An 8,207-nucleotide genomic window follows, 5' to 3' on the forward strand; every position below is an offset into this window, starting at 1 on the left:
CTCCTCCCCTCTCTGTCCCCCTCCCCTGCGCCTCGCCCTGCGCCCCCGGCGGCCCTCCCGCACCCTCCAGCCCACCGCCCCCACCGCTAGGCATCCCCTAACTTTCTTCCAAAGAACCCCCAGAACTCCGCACCGCTTCCACACCCCCTCCCACCGCAGCGGCTAGCTGGCGGGCGGCACTGCCCCCTGCGGGCAAGCTTCGGACACACAGACCTGCCGCGGACACTCGCAGCTTGGAGTTCGGAGCACGGATCCCGCCAGTCGGCTTGCCCTCGCCGGATGCGTAGGACAGAGGATCGCGCAAATTTATGGCACCCTGAAATATCCCGGGCGCCCTTCCACTCCTCCTTCCTGCGGGGTTCCAACGCGCCCCCTCCCTAGCCTAGGCTTTTTACCTCATTCAGGTGTCCCAAGTCAGCCGCCGCTGAAATCCCAAAGATCGCCGCAGAGTTCCAGACCAAGTCCGTCAACGAATAATGTGCACAGTCCTCGTTTCAGAAAGGATTCGGATTGGGTTCGTTGCGAAGGAAAATTGTGTGCCTGTGACATCTGAAGCCGTCCACAGACCTGCTTCGGAAGCCAAGGAGCCTATAAAAAATAACCCAACATCCTCGTGCTGAAAGAAATGCCTCTTAGAATTACGTTAAGATAGCATTCCTCTCCAGCCAGTTCGGGAAAGTTTTAAAAAGTGGATCTCGTGCCATCCACACTGGGGAAGCGTTGGCGAGAGCATCTATCTTAAAAGCGACTGAAAGGCAGAATGGGAATACCTAAAAACTATTTTCATCGCAAGTGGCAGGGAGTTTTCTACAGCGATTCCCCCCCACACGGACAAAGTCACAGATGCGAGGAAGTTCAAAGCTGCAGGGAAGTTGGGAAGAGGCGTTCTGGGTCTCACAGTGAGGGTCTGTGCAGCAACCAGCTCAACAGAATAAGGCCCCGGCACATAAGGATCCTAGAATGACTTTAGAGAAACATTAAATGAAAGAAAGTATATATGGCCCTCAGTCTTTCATTTTCATTTTGTTTCTTAAAAATTAAATACATAGGGGTGCCTGGGTGGCTCATTCGTTTAGTGTCTGCCTTTGGCTCGGGTCATGATCCCAGGGTACTGGGATCAAGCCTCCCATCTGGGCTCTCTGCTCAGCAGGAAGCCTGCTTCTCCCTCCCCCACCCCCCCAAAATTAAATATAAATATATATATATATATTTGTTTCTGCATAGAAGAGTCTGTGAAGATACACACCAAGTTATCAATAAATACATCTGAGAAAAGGGAGAGAGGAGAGGAGAGAGCCTATTTTATTCTGCTTTCTACACATTTTACTGTTTATCACAACCAAAGATGCCTTATCTCTTTTTCACACAATTAATACATGAATACAGCCTCAAACCTTTTTCAAACAATATCCATGGATCTGGAATAGCATCTTTCTTTTATAGATATATAAAGATTTTATTTATTTATTTGACAGAGATGTAGAGAGCACAGGCAGGCAGAGCAGCAGGCAAAGGGAGAGGGAGAAGCAGGCTCTCTGCTGAGCAGGGAGCCCGATGCAAGGCTCCATCCCAGGACCCTGAGATCATGACCTGAGCCAAAGGCAGCCTCTTAGTGGACTGAGGCACCCAGGCATCCCTGGAATAGCATCTTGGGTAAAAGGTAAAAGTCCTTCCCACTTGCCACACCTCACTCCAGTGAAACACTGTTAGTGGTTGGGTGTATCCTTCCACACATTTTCCCAGGCATGTGTAAACACATATACAAAATTCAGATTTACCTCCACATAAACAGAATTATACTGTTCATATTATTGGGTGATACTTCATTTTTATAAGTTTCTAAAAGAAATGTTTTCATGTGGCCCATAGACATATGAAAATCCTGTTGTGTTAGTTTCCCATGGTTATTGTAACAATTATCCCAAACTTGGTGGCTTAAAACACTGGAAAGGCATTTGCTCACTGATGGGGAGACCGGAAGTCCAAAATGAGTTTCACTAAATCAAAATCAATGTGTTGGCAGGGCCAAATTCCCTCCTGAGGCTGTAGGGAGAATATATTCCTTGCCTCTTCTAGCTTCTGGTGGCTGCCTGCCTTCTATGAGATCTCATCACTCTGATTTCTGCCTCTGTGGTCACAGGGCCTTCTTCTTTGCCGGTCCCATCTCTCTCTCTGCTTCCTTCTTAGAAGGAAGGACACTTATGATGTCATTTAGGGCCCACCAAGATAATCTTGGATAATCTCCCCCACTCAACTTCCTTAACTTAATCACATCTGCAAAGACCCCTTTTCCTTATAAGGTAACATCCACAGGTTCCAGGGATTAGTACAGGGACATATCTTTGGGAGGAAGCCATTATCTGCCAGCCACACCTACTGCCCTGGAAGAAATGCAAACTGAAAACATCACAGAGGTGCCATTTTTCACCTATCAGATTGGCAAAGGCAGAAACAATTACACCCAGCACTGGTCCCCCTGTTGGGAAACATAGAGCTGCTGAGCATGGCTATGTGTAACATTTCTGAAAGGCAATTTGGCAATAGCTATGAAAAACCTTGAAATGTATACACCTTTGACTCACCTATACACTTTAAGGATTTTATACCAAGAAAATAACCAGGCATACAAGTAAACCTGTACAAGTGTGTTCATCACAGTAAAAAGCTGGAAACAATCTCATTGTCTCCAGATAGGGAATTGTTAAATAAAATCATGATGCATTCATTGGATGGAATGCTATGACGTTGTAAAAATACGTTTGTCCGTGTGGAAAGAGGGCCATGATAATGAAAGTAGCAGATTAAAATTAATGTATATAGACTTCCGGGGGGCCTGGGTGGTTCAGTGGGTTAAGTGTCCCAAATCTTGATCTCAGGGTCCTGAGTTCAAGCCAGGAGTTGGACTCCATGCTGAGCATGGAACCTATTAAAAAAAATAATAATAAATAAATAAATAAATAAAATGTATATAGACTTCTGCTTCCCATTCTAATGGAATATTAATGTCAGATTGACTTTTCCATCAAGAACCACTATAGGGGTGCCTGGGTGGCTCAGTGGGTTAAAGCCTCTGCCTTTGGCTCAGGTCATGATCCCAGAGTCTTGGGATCGAATCCCGTATCGGGTTCTCTGCTCAGCAGGGAGCCTGCTTCTCTCTCTCTCTCTCTGCCTGCCTCTCTGCCTACTTGTGATTTCTGTCTGTCAAATAAATAAATAAAACCTTAAAAAAAAAAAATGAACCACTATAAATGCTGGGTAAAATACTAAAATAAAATGACAACAAAACCCAGCTGATTTGAAGGCATCAGAGTGCATCAAATCGGCCAGGACTTAAGTCAAGACACCAAAGAGAAGGGAAGTTCACTAAGGTTTATACTGACTCCTATTTGATCTCCTCAGAGCATTTGGTGATTCGCAACATCGGGCAAAGAGGGCAAACAAGAAGCTACTGTCTAGAGCAGGCAAACTTGAGCCTCTTCCCTGTTCCCATAGGGCCTATGAACTAACAATATTTCTTACATTTTTTTAAATGGTTCCCCAAATAAATCAAAGAAGGGTAACAGTTTGTGACATGAAAATTATACCAACTTCAAATCTCAGTGTTGATAAAGTTTTAATGAAGCATGGTCATGCTAAGTCCCATATTGCCTATGGCTGCTTTAAGCTACGATGTCAGAATTCAGTACTTGGGGCAAACATCATACGTGGTGTTCTCATGGCTTCACACCACTACTCTCTACCGTACAAAGCAGAGATGAAGTGTTTCAAGTGCCATGTATATCACTCAGACAAATTCACAAAGCTTGTGGAAAGAACGAGGTGGTTATAGCCTGTAGTACTCATTACATTACTGACCAGCAAGTACTTGGCAAAAAATATTTACGTTCTGTTTTTGGATTCTTTTTACAAACCATTCATTACCTGAAGACACTTTTCCCCGGATTGTATTTTTTGGTTTGCTATTTCTGAAGGAATGATTATTCCTTGCAGGTGGTCCAAAAGTTGCCTGGCATGTAGCACCAGCTTAATACAGAAGTATGTGTTTGAGGGACGCCTGTGTGGCTCAGTCGGTTAAGCCACGGCCTTCTTCTCAGGTCATGATCCCAGGGTCCTGGGCTCAAGTCCCACATCAGGCTCCTTACTCGGCAGGGAGCCTGCTTCTCTCTCCCACTCTGCCTGCTTGTGTGTGCTCTCTCTCTCTCTCTAATAAATAAATAAAATCTTAAAAAAAAAAAAAAAGTATGTGTTTGAAGCGCTGTTCACGTTGCTATAGGGTGTTTGTGATGGATCTGCTGTGGTTTATAATGAATTTTCCCAGCTCTGTCATTTATTCTTTTGTAAATATGGAATTAAATCATTTTATGGGTGAGTTAAGATTTGAGCAAGAGGACACAGCCTACTCATTCCATGAGTTCTAAGAATTTTCCCATGTGTAAAAATCCCACTGAATCATCCCAATAAATGATTATTAAGCATTCTTTGGATGTAATAAATAAAGTTGTGCAAGAAACCAATCTTCTCTGCTGTTCCCAAGATGAAGAACCATGCAAAAGCCAAAGTCGTGAGTATTTTGGTTTGCATTAGGGTTCTGATCATTACAATGGGACTCTGGAAAGGTCAAGTTCACATCCTGAAGCTTTGGTTTCCTCATCTATGAAACAGGGAAACAGAGCCATGGGTTGTTCTATCTCCTCCTCATTATACAGCCAAATCAGCTGTCAAGGACACTTTTGGCCTCATTTCCAATTGGGGAAATATGAAAGATGAGGGATGAGGGAGATGACAATTTATCAGCATAAATTTTATGTTTCTGTGTTTTCCTCTAACACGTTCACGTTCCTTTCTCAATTTACTACAGACTTTCCAACTTTTGATCATTTTGTGTTATTGTTCCCAGCAAAATTACATATGCTTTGTTCTCTTTTTCTCTCTGATTTTGAAGGAGGAGGTAGCACTCTAGTACTTTCCTCTAATATAGCTTCAAAAGTATTCCAGTATTGGGGCACCTGGCTGTGGGTAGAGCAAGCCACACTTGATCTCAGGGTTGTTTCAGTCCCTTCCTGGTGTAGAGATTACTTAAGATCCCTTTCTTTCTTTCTTTCTTTCTTTCTTTCTTTCTTTCTTTCTTTCTCTTTCTTCTTTCTCTTTTTAAGATTTATTTATTTTTGAAAGAGAGCAGCAGGGAGGGCCAGAGGGAAAGGAGAGAGTGTCTCAAGCAAACTCCATGCTGAGCATGGAGCCCAATGTGGGACTTGATCTCACCACCCCGAGATCACAATCTGAGCTGAAAGCAAGAGTCAGATGGTTAATCGACTGTGCCACCCAGGCACCCCCAAAATAAAATCGTTAGAAAAAGGAAAAAGGAGGCACCTGGGTGGCTCAGTGGGTTAAAGCCTCTGCTTTCGGCTCGGGTCATGATCCCAGGGTACTGGGATCAAGCCCCGCATCTGGCTCTCTGCTCCTTGGAGAGCCTGCTTCCTCCTCTCTCTCTGCCTGCCTCTCTGCCTGCTTGTGATCTCTCTCTGTCAAATAAATAAATAAAATGTTTAAAAAAAAAAAAAAAGAAAGAAAGAAAGAAAGAAAAAGGAAAAAGTATCCCAGTATCTTGATGTCGGGCATATCTGGTTTTGGTAAAGAGAGTTAATTTTTCCTGCCAGAGCCCTATGATTAGCCAAATTCTGGCATAAACTTTCCAGTCCCAATTCTTGTCATCTTTTGGGTTTTTCTTTTATTTATAAAGAGGGCTCCACACCCAACATGGGGCTTGAACTCATGACCCTGAGATCAAGGGCCATATGCTCTACTGACTAAGGCAGCCAGGTGTCCCATCTTTTGGGTTTTTAAATAGTACTGATTTTTAAATAGTATTGATTAAATAGTATTGATTTCCAAATCATGGAAAGAATATTGGTCCCATAAAAAATCTGAAGCAATACCTACCAAGCAGTAAACAGTGCTATTTTCTGGAGATAAGCTAATAGGGAACTTTTTACCTGATACATTTTGCATGTGTGTATGTGCACGTGTGTGTATATGTGTATTAGGTTCATAAAATATATATATTTAAAAAATTTGTGCCTTGTTATAGAAAACGGACAATTCATAAAATGCTGAAAACACAGTGAAATATAAAAGGACGCAAACGCATGTTGCAGAATTGATGTGGGCAAGACCCACTTGCCATGGCTGGCACTGTACACCAGTTTCCACCTCTCACGTTGCTGGTCTCATGCACTGGTTGGTGCTGCTGCCCTCCTTCCCTGTTCCCCCGGGGTGCGCCGCCAAGCCGCAGCTACCAAAGCACCAAAAATCACCTGCCATGACTCTGCTTCTTTGCATTCTTCTTCTTCTTCTTTAATATTTTATTTATGTATTTATTCGGCAGAGAGAGAAAGAGAGAGCACAAGCAGGGGGAGCAGCAGAGGGACAGGGAGAAGCAGGCTCTCCACTGAGTATGGAGCCCAATGCGGGGCTCCATCCCAGGACCCTGGGATCATGACCTGAGCCGAAGGCTGACATTGAGCCGACTGAGCTGCCCAGGGGCCCACTTCTTAGCATTATTAACCCCTGATTCAAAGACCAAGGTGAATGTGTCTGTTTGTCAAAGTCTAGGTCATATACCCTGTATCACAGCTATAAGGGAAGAGTGGGAAAATGAGAGCTAGAAGAGCAGACACAGAATCTGAGGAGATCTGTGTGCAGGTTTATTGGGGAATCATCTCAGGACCAACACCTGCAAATGAGGGAGCGAGGCAAGGTTAATTTCGATGGAAGAGTTGAACTGCAAAGCAGTTGCAACGAAGGACTCAGTCAATCTCACAGAGAGCTCTAGAGCTGGAATAGTCCTTTGGATTTTCCCCAAATGGCAGCAAGGGGCCAGACCTTTGTTCTCATACACTGACTAGTCCTTGAATATGGGCTGCCACCAGAGGCGGGGTGGGAGGGGGGTGGGGGGGTGAAGAGGGACACATACTCTTGGGCAAGCCAACTCTCCTTTGCCCAGAACAGTTTCTAGGGAAAGATTCAGCGGTGAGCCATTGGCCGCCAAGAGTCCTGGTGGCTGAGGAAATGAGGATCTCGGTCCTAAAGGGGAATTCTCTGTGGCGCACCACAGCAGCCACCACACTCTATCCCTTGCACCATTTGGATCTGCTTCCTTTCTATAGTCTGTTCATTTCATCTGGGAACAGCTCAATGGTTCTGAATGATCTCATTTCCTGGGAAAACTTTTGTGAGAAAGGGTAGCAGGATAAACTCAGCGCTCACTACTTCAGCTTAGTTCACGTTGCAGTGCCCCCCCCCCCCCCACACACACATTCTGGTGGAGAGTTCCAGATTTCTCTCACCTTCCATCTAGGCTGCTTCTCTGATGGATGGCCCAGACCCTCAGCACTGGAGTGGTCTGAGCCCAGAGTCACCACACTTTTCTTACACTGTGGCTGCTCCCTTTGTCCATTTACCCTAAATATTGAGCAGGGTGAAGCAAGAGATTTTTCAGTGAATCACTTGGGTGCAAAATGCATTCTTTCCTACCTGGATTGAGTAACAGCAATCCTATCTCCTGATGATCACAGTCAATTAATTACCCATGATAATAGGGTTCTTTCTCTCCTTTCTTGCTAGTCTCTTGTCACAAGAAACCCAAAGTGCCTGGGCAGTAGCTTTAGGGAACTTACTCTGAACTGTAGAGGAAGCCTTCTACTCTGGGAACCAGGAGCTCCAGAACTTAAAATTGTGGGGATAGGAGGCTCAAATTTCCCCGGTGGGTCAGTGGAAATGATGGACGTGGAGCCACTCCTACTTCTATTCCTTTGCTTCCTAACTCATGTAGTCTATCTCTTTGGACACTATACCATATAATGGTCATTGACTTAAGGTGTATATTGCATCTGGGAGGATGGCGTGAGGATGGCGTCCCATTCTTACTATCATCTCTAAATTAGTTCCTCAGCTAAACCTTCAAAAGGCTCTTCCATCACTTTATTAGTTCAGAAGCTTTTGAGTAAAATGGTATGTGATAGGATCAGTAGATCTCCTTATCAGGTGGTCATTGCCACGTCTTCCTTTCGGTAAATCAGGTTTCTTGTTATGCAGAATTAATTCCCTACCCGTAGATCACTGCAAAAGTCCTGACCCCCAGGGTGCTGCAGGCAGAAAAGCCAGCAAGACTATATCCACAACATGTATGACTCCCAGCCAAGAGCAAG

This window comes from Mustela nivalis (assembly GCF_964662115.1).
Source record: "Mustela nivalis genome assembly, chromosome: 8".
Classification (NCBI taxonomy): Eukaryota; Metazoa; Chordata; class Mammalia; order Carnivora; family Mustelidae; genus Mustela; species Mustela nivalis.